This window comes from Dipodomys merriami, unplaced genomic scaffold, assembly GCF_024711535.1.
Source record: "Dipodomys merriami isolate MVZ:Mamm:240054 unplaced genomic scaffold, mDipMer1.0.p SCAF_291, whole genome shotgun sequence".
NCBI lineage: Eukaryota > Metazoa > Chordata > Mammalia > Rodentia > Heteromyidae > Dipodomys > Dipodomys merriami.
Window position 1 is genome coordinate 23,492 of NW_027204393.1, and position 9,788 is coordinate 33,279.

Consider the following 9,788-nt stretch of genomic DNA (forward strand, 5'->3'; position numbering starts at 1 on the left):
CTATTATTGGCCCCTATTATACTCTCAACTTCTAGAATATCAACTTTAGAGTTAAAGTTTGTTAAAGAAGCAATCCTGGTTTTAGCCTTATGGTTAGGTAAATACCTAAAAGAATCTTCACCTCTGGAATTACTCAAATTCCATATAAAAAGGCTTATTTGCTTTTATGCATCACTAGATAGTAACAAAGTGAAGGAATCTGAGGATTGATATGACGAGGGCAGCAGGTGGGAGTCACATAGGTAGTCTCAGAAATCCAGATCTCCCAGTATAAGGCAGGGTGAGAAATACACCCATTGCATGGACAGCGCCAGCTGGAAACCTTCACTTACATGAACTTGGCACTATATGTTAAGAAAATAAAATTGTCCCTGAGAATTCACAACCACAAACTAGTCTGACACAACAAATGTTTCCAGTCCAACTTCACTCTGTCCTTGTGGCCTGCAAAATCTCAATCAAGGCACTTAATTTAAAGTAGTTCCAGATAGAGTCACTGGAGGACTAACTGAAGTAAAGCAGCTTCTCTAAGAAGAACACGTCCTCCACACAGCCTTCACAGAATTCACAATCCTGGAGGTGAAAGTGAGATTGTACAGGGGAGTGAGCCTACTATGTGAAAATTCACAACAACAACAAAAACAGCAGGTAATTCATATGTAGAAATAGCAGATGCAAAGCCTAAATTACATTAGATTCATTTAAGAAATGAAAGAAGCCTATAAATGTGTAAGTGCAATAAGATTATAATTAAGAACTCTGAATAAAATCTAATATTTCTTTGGAAAATAAAACATCATGTTTTGTCAGTTGGAATGAGTATGTCACTTTTTATACATTCAGTAATTATAGATATGAATATTTATGTAGAATCATACTATAACATGTTTTCTCAATTCGTGGTTTACCTTTTGAATTCTCTCGATACTAACATATATAATATACTATTTATTATTATATTATATATTTATTAATTATTATATTATATATGGTGATTCTGAGACTTGAATTCAGTACCTTGTGCTCTTACTTGGCTTCTTGGCTTGCTAGCTTGCTTTGCTCATGGCTGGCACTCTACCATTTAAGCCATGCTTCCAGTTTGGCTTTCTGATGGTTGACTGGCTTTCTGATGGTTGATTAGAGATAGAGTCTCACAGACTTTCATGCCTGGATCTTTTGATAGATAATTCTGTCATTTCCAGGTTACCCTTTCTGTTCCTCCTAGGAATTGCTAACATAATTTGAATCTTGAATGTCTCCTCAAGGCCTATATGTTGAAGTCTTGGTCCCTGCCCATGGTGCGATTGGAAAGTTGTGGAAACTTTAGTGATTGGGGACTGGCAGTACAAATTTAAGTTGCCAGGAAATGCCTTTGAGGGCACTATTGGGAGTCCAGTACCTTCCAATCTTTCTCTTTTGTTTTCTGGCTGCTATGGGGTGAGCAGCCTCTTTTGCTCCCACCATAATGTACAGAAAGTAGGATGGCTAAGTGACCATGGACTAAACTTATGAATCAAAATAAACCTTTCCATTGGGCAATCTTAGCTACTCAGGAGGCTGAGATTTCAGTACCACAGTTCAAAGCCAGCCCAGATAAGAAAGTCCATAAGACTCTTATCTCCAGTTAACAGCGAAAAAAGCCAGAAGTAGTACTGTAGCTCATGTGGTAGAGCATTAGCCATCAACACTAGCCTTCAGCAATAAAGCTCAGGGACAGCACCCAGGTCCTAAGTTAAGTCCTAAGACTGGCACAAAAAATAAAAAATTCCCTAATTAAACAATTTGTTTTTTCCCTTCCCCTCCACAAATTATACCAACATCAAATACAGTGAAAGCAGGGGTTATACCGTGGGGGAGGGACATACAAAGCAACAAAGAAATCATCTTAAAATATGTTAGAAACAATTGCATGAAAGGAAAAAAAAACAAAAAAAACATTTGAATACATATCTTGGGGTTCATTTCCCTAACATCACCTCATCTGACCTTTTCTGCTTGACTCAGACATATATTAGATATTGCAAATAAGGGAAACCATGGGACCTATGTTTCTTTGGGCCTGGCTTACTTCACTTAATATAATTTTTTCCAAGCCTATAATGCTGCAATAAACATAGTCTTGCTGGTAGCTTTAGTGTGGTCTTGCTTGTAAACATTTGGGTAAATGCCCAAAAGTGGGATTGCTGGGTCATAAGGGAGCTCTATGTGGAGTCTTTTGAGGAACCTCCATACTACTTTCCAAAGTGGTTCTTTCATGTGATTGTTTCAACATATTTATAAGATTATTTCTTTGTTGCTTTGTATGTCCCTCCCCCACAGCATAACCCCTGCTTTCACTGTATTTGATGTTGGTATAATTTGTGGAGGAAGGGGAAAACAAATTGTTTAAATAGGGATACAGGTGGACCCATTGCAACAATGAGATGTACAAGTCGTTATGTCGAAAACGAACTTTACAACTTTTGTGGAGGGGGGGCGGAAGGGGTGGGGACGGGGAGGATAGGAAGGGATGGGAAGGGGAAACAAAAGAGGAGGCTACAATGCTTGATAAGAAATGTACTCATTATCTTGCCCATGTAATTGTAACCCCTCTGTATGGTATTCTCACAATAAAAAAAAATTGTCAAAATCAAAATAAAATATCTTCCCTTATAAGCCGATTATCTCAGGTATTTTGTCATAGTGTGGGAAGCTAACTAACATGAAGACATCTCATGTTGACCCATAATTTCACCCTTTGTGGAAAAAGAATTCTTAGAGGACAACCAAAATACTTGTAAAACTATTATTGTATTGGGCAGCACTGGAGTTTGAACTCAGAACCATGTAGCTTCTAGGTAGGTGCTTTACCAATGGAAACTTTTCCTTTTTATTACTTTTATACAGTAAGTGTCATGTTTTTTTCCTTTGCCTTGGACAAGACCCTCCTATTTCTGCCTTCTGTGTAGCTGAGATTATAGGAATGAACCACAAAAATTGGTCTGCAAAGTGATTCATGAAATTAAATACTAAGGAATCATTTCAAATTTTGAGTATATTACTCTAAGAAAAGCACTAAATTCTAATAAAATTAGAATTATCTTTATGCTAATAGAAATATCAAAATAAAATTTTGATGAAAGCAAAATATTTTATCCCAAGCTATTGACAAATGTTAGGGCTTATAAAATTTTCATGTTCTCTTTTAGAATGAAACCATGTCATATCATTTTCATGCACACTTTATTTTCAGAAGATAAATGTTTTTGAGATAGTAATTCCTAAAACAAATAATAATTTGTAATACAAATTCCATATACATTCAAATTTAATAAAACTTTCCCTACAAAAACAGATATGTGCTTGGATATATATATATATATACAAGAAGAAAATTGGGTTAAAGAGATTCAAGCAGGATAGCTGTCACTCTGGCTTGCTTAGACAGGACAGTCTCTCCTAAAATATGTAAGCACAGTGGGGAGGGAGTCACTGTCCCCTATCACTGACAAATGTAGGCCAGCGTCAGGTGGGGGCAGGAAGAGGCTGAGCTCATAGGAGCTCATTGTCTTTGTAAGCATGAGATTGCTTCTCCTGAAAGGGTGGACCCCAGCTCTCTCTGGTAGGGAAGACAGAACAAACTCATCACCCTTAACCCCCATTCATTCACCTACAGAGGTGTGCAAGATTAGAAGGATGAAATGCTGCTAGCATTGGTTTTGTCTAGTCTGTGGAGCTAGAATCTGCACCCTACATGCAATCAATCAATTAATTAATTAATCAGTGAATAAATCTAACCAGGTCTAGAGATGGAGAGAACTTTCCAGACGTGTCGCTAAGAAACTGAAGGGTTAAAATAAAAGTATGTAATGTGAACAAAGAAGGACTAACAAGAGAAAGAGTAAGAGAGCTTGATGAAAAGCCTTCTGAAAGCAGCTAGAAAGGCCTTGTGGCCCTATAATACAAGTAAGGAGAAATGGAATTAACTACTAGATCCTGCTGCTTCTCAAGAGAACTGGCCTGGGTGATCCACCAGCTCAAAGAAGGATGATCTCTTTGGGAATCAACATTTCTTATCAAAATTAGCATGTCACCTGGTTTTAACTCTATCTTAAAACTGTATTGCAAAAAATAAAGAAAACAACCAGATATATTTCAATAACAAAACAATGAGTTATACGTTTTTATTGAAAGAAAAAGAATATTAATACAGTAGAGACCCCAAAAGCTACATTGCTTGCTTTTTAAGGCTGGAGGTTTACACAAGTGTTAAGTATGTACACATTCAACAATCACACAATTTGCAAGACAAATTTCACCACCATAGCATTAGTGTACTAAAGCAACTTGCCCACATGAATCTGTATTTTAAAAAGTAACTGAAGTGTTGTAATGTATTTCAGGATACATTGACATATTTAAAATACACTGTTTTCATATTTGAATGACAATCATCTCTGATTTGTATTTTGGTTCTAAAATTCTCTTTATCAAATCAAAAACGTAAGATACTGGGACATTTGTTTCTCCACAAAACTTATTGGCTGCTAACACATGCAAAGTGAAAGGCATATTTGAAAGAACCATGGAACAATTTAGACTCTCAAATGTTTCTGGTTTTTGTTTTCTTTCATTATTTTAAAATAAATGGGGGGAAATGGATAATTTAGATAAAATGTTTATTTTAGTAGAATCCCAGGATCAGAGAAGAAAGTTCCCAGGCACGAAGGAAGGTGTGGGAGTTCATATTACATGAACTATATTTTATAGTTTTGTCTATGATATAGGTCCTACATGAAGTTCTGTTGCTTTGAAAAGTTTGAAAATAGTAATTTGAGAAATAACTTTGTGACTAAAGGAACTGGATCAAAGAAGATCATTTATCAAACCCAGCCAGGTACATATCTCAACTGAATATTTACTTGAAAATAGTCAGTCACTTAATTGGTTACAGTGACATGATATTAACCTTTTACACACAAATGTTAGGTTATAAGGACTTTGAATAGAATATAAAATCCTAACATTAGTTCAAGAATATAAGTACATAATGTTACTGAGTTGTAGATCAACAAGTGGAGAAATCAGTCTTTTATATATGTAACTAGTTACTATTTTACTCCCCTTTTTATTTTATGCACTAAATAAAAATAAATTATTATTCTTGACATTGAGGTACAATTATAATTAATTTTGTTCATTTCAGTTATAATTGCACATGTAATGTAAACCAAATAAAGTATCTCTTATTAATACTTGGTTTAAAGAAAGAAAAAACATTTTCATAAGCACCTTAGAACTGAAAATCATGCAAAAATAGTACTATTTCTGACAGTGGTTCAGGATATACTAACTCTTGCTAACCCTTGTAGAAAAGAATATTAGTATGGTCAAGCATTTTTTAAATGCTTTCAGATTTAAGGAGTACTAGAGAACTCTGATATTGTGCATCTTAAGTTTTTATTTTGCTCAAGGCCAAGTAGCCAATAGGAATTTGTTTTTACAGACACCAGAGGGCGCCAGGGCCTGCAGCATGGTTAATATAGGTACAATCTAACCTTCAGACGATATTTGAATTTGGATTTCACCAAGCTGAAAAATAAAGACTTAAAAGAAGAAAATTGAAGACTGCTAATTATATATATTTGCATTCTGCTATAAGCATTCAAGAAAAAAAGATTTACCTGGCTTATATTATGGAAGATTTATTAAGACTTTTATTAATATTTCTGAATCAAGAATTGAATGATTTAAAGAAGCATTACAAGGCCATCAACACTAACAATTCATTTAGCACCGTATATTTAGCACCAAAATAGATATTCATAGTTTATATTTAAAATAACTTTAATTACATAGAAATCTCAAAATTCTAATGAGATATGGCAATTGTAATATGTTCTCAGCACCAGTAGCCAGTGAACTGCTAAAATATCTAATTTTTATTAACTTTTTATAATCCAAGGTTAGACCATGATATGATCTTAAAAAAAATCACTTTGCATGTGTTTAAATGTTCATCACACATATAACAGAAGAAAATCCCATCTAAGAAGAAGACAATGTTAAATATGAATAAAACTGTAACTTTACTCTTCCTAACTACTTCAGTAGGTAAAGACTTTAATCTGTATCATTATGTGCATCCTATGATATCAGGGAACCTAAGGTATGTTGTTTCATGGTGAAAGGACACATATACCAAGAGCTCATTAGATCCTTGGCTTTATGGAAATATTCAATTTATCTGCTTAATGTGTGCATTTATTCAATAAGCAAAGTATGAATCTAAAATAGTTCAACTACATAAATGTGCATTAGGTTTACTACTTAGATATCATAAGTTGATTTAATATAAGAACACATAAATGGGGAAAATATATATTGTTTCCATTTAAGAATTCTCAGCAATTGTGTTGGTTGAACCTACTCCCTCTTCTTAGACTCTTGTCCCCAGTTTGGTCATCTCTGTGCTAAAACTGTGTAGAACGTATATCTCCATGAATATTTCAAGTGAAATTCAAGGTACTGCCCAAGGAAGTCCATGGGCAGCTTTGCTGGGTTACTGACGTGATGATGCTTAGACTACTAAGCAAAAATAATATAGTGCTAATATTATTTCTTCTACATTTTCAAAGCGAGCTTATCTATCATAACCAGGAATATCAACACTCTCCCTACATAATTTTAGAAAGAAGCCCATCAATTTTGTAGCGAAAATTCATCAAGGTGATGGTGGCAAATTTCCAGTCTTTTTTATGATATGGAGACCGTAAAGCCCTATAGAGTAACAGAAATTTTTTATTTTTCTACCCAATAGAAAATGTTATAAGATTTGAAAAAAATCAGTGTTATAAAACATAGGGGCCAACCACAATTTCCTTTGAATAAAACTTTTCCAAATTAAAACTTCAATCCTGACAATGTCAAGCTGCCCTTATGAAGTAAGAATAGGCAGGACCCTCTCTTCCTCTGAGAAGTGCCAAAGGGCTTGAACTCTGGGCCTGGGCGCTGTCCCTCAGCTCAAGGTGAGCACTCTACCGCTTGAGCCACAGTGCCACTTCCGGTTTTCTAGTGGTTTATTGGAGATAAGAGTCTCATGGACTTTCCTGCCCGGGCTGGCTTTGAACCGTGATTCTCAGCTCTCAGCCTCCTGAGTAGCTAGGATTACAGGTGTGGGCCTCCGGTTCCTGGCTATACTACAATTTTTAAAAGTACAGACACAACAGCAAATATACCCATTGTTTTCAGATTAGTTGTTAAACTGTAAATACTTATGGTTCGAGTTATTGTTTGGAAAGAATTGTGAAAATGTAATCAGATGTTTGGTAATGTATCTGTATCTGGACTTTTTTTTTTATTACATTCAAAGGTTTACCCTTAAGAGATTTTCATCTTTTCTTTAGAAAGGGGATGAAAAGGTGAGATTTGTTTCAATACTGCACATTTAGACTTTCTAGCTAATTCAAAACATCCATTTAAGTAAGCATTTACTAAATCCTTATTACATTCCAGCCACTATGAAATATTGGTTGGTTATATACAATGATTTAGACAAAGTTTCTGTTAATAAGGAGGTCTATAAACTATATTTTTCATAAATTTCTATTGACATGGTAAATTTGATCTCATACTTACTGCCAAAAAGCCCAGATCATATATCAAAATCATTCTTTAAAACTGAAAATAAAAGCTACTTACGCAACAAGAGAACTGGAGCTGCAAACAAGCACCTTGTGTTTAAAAGTCTTTTCTGAAGATTTTGTAGAATACAATCATGATATTGAAGTGGAAGCACTGTCTAGATAAATCAACCAATATTCTACTAATGGGCTTTCTTTCTAATTGCCTAGTTATCTTAGATGAAATTTGATAAAGCCTAAATCATATAATTACTTCTGTTCCCCATTTCATTACCCAAAATATGTATTTTTAACATGGTAATATGTGTGTCCACAAAGGCAGAATAGTATGATAGCAACACATTGCTTATTACCATATTCTCTTTTTAAAGTAATTGGGCGAGTTGTTTGGCATGAGTTTGACTCAAGTTTCCAGATGATGGATCGTCTCTCATTGAGTGGATCTATTTAACTATTCGTCATTCAATGCCTTGACCCTAGAAACTGCAAATATGTGTGAAATTTAAACAAGAAGCATCCTTCGGCTATTTGCACTCTCCAGGGTGCATATTTATTACCTATCCAAACTTATGAAAGCAGTATACAACCTGAATAAAACGCATACAGATTTGAACTATAATGGGTTCAGTGTCTTGACTCAAATGTTATATTTTCCTCTCTGATAAAGATTTCATAAATGATTTCTATATCACAAGAGGGAGATTTTCATAATGATTTTTATAATCAAAGTTAATAAGGAACTGAACATTTTTCTCTATAGAAAAATAAAATAAAGTTTGATAATAGTCCTTAGAAAAATATCCAAAGAGGATTATATTAACAAAATTGTGACTGTATAATATGCATGAAGATCTTCATTTAATGTGATCCTCAAAGCACCAAGATAATAGGTGGAAAATTTTCCTTAAATAATGACAAGCAAAACAGGTAAAATGCCCTTAACACCCCACGCATATCTTTCTGAACTCCTTCAACTGTTACCAAAGGGCCTTAACATGTAGTAGACCCACAATACACCTGTGCTCTTCTGAAGTCCTTAACTTGATCTTTTTTATTCTTCTCTAGAAAGGTCTACCCAGTGGTTAATTATCCCCTTCCCTTTGTTATTCCAAGTATTATAGGTACATTTTCCAGAAAATTATATTTACATACTAGATAGCATAGCTTATTCTGATTCCATCTGCAATTGAATGCTGTTGTTTGTTCCCTCAAAACCACAAGAAAAGTTAAATATTAAAAATCAATTTTGTTACTCAAACTGAAGGGTAAAAACTTTTTTTACACTTTTCATCTTATTACTAAGTTATACCTTCTCTATTGGTATCCAGAATCTTACAAGCCAACACTGATTTAATGGAAGAAAACAATTTACACTGATACATCATCTGTTCAGCTGTAGTGGCTGCCCCTGTAGTTATAAAACTTAAAACAAGACATAAAATCTATGCATTAAAGAGCTTACCAAATGTTCTGGCCAATGTCTCTTATCTTAATAAAGTGGGAACTAATAAGAAAAAAATTGTAGCAAGATCTCTGGTTCAAATTATTTCCTAAATATTTTTGTAAGCTTTCTAAGGGCAAGAACCATAGTTTCTACACCTTGCAATTATCAATGTAACCAAGGGCCTTGCATGTCTCAAACACTCAACACATGACTACTGATTTCTTATAAAGAAACTGAATAACAGCTGGCATAATCCAGAAATTTACATAAATTGAGCATATATTTGAGTAGACCAAAAACAAAAATAAAATATCTCCAAAATAATATTCATTATTCTTAAGTGAAGCTCTTTAAGTGTTACTTTGCAAACTATCATTTTGTCTGTATTGTAGAAATGGTACTGAAGCTGTCCCACTGCCAAATACATTTTGGAATATTTTTAAATGTCCTTCAATTCAAATACTGAATCATATTATTATCTATGTGATGTGTCACATATTTTATGTGTGTACATACATATACACATGTGTATCATGTAATATATGATATATGTATATATGTGTGTGCACACATTACAGGTTAAGCATATCTTTTATTCCTTAGGAACATAGTAATGGAATTATCCTGTAATGAAAATTTTGTAGTTGTATCTGCTATGCCATCATTACATAAACATTGTTTAATTTGGACTTACAGACCAGAAAATAGAGATGGTCATTTAG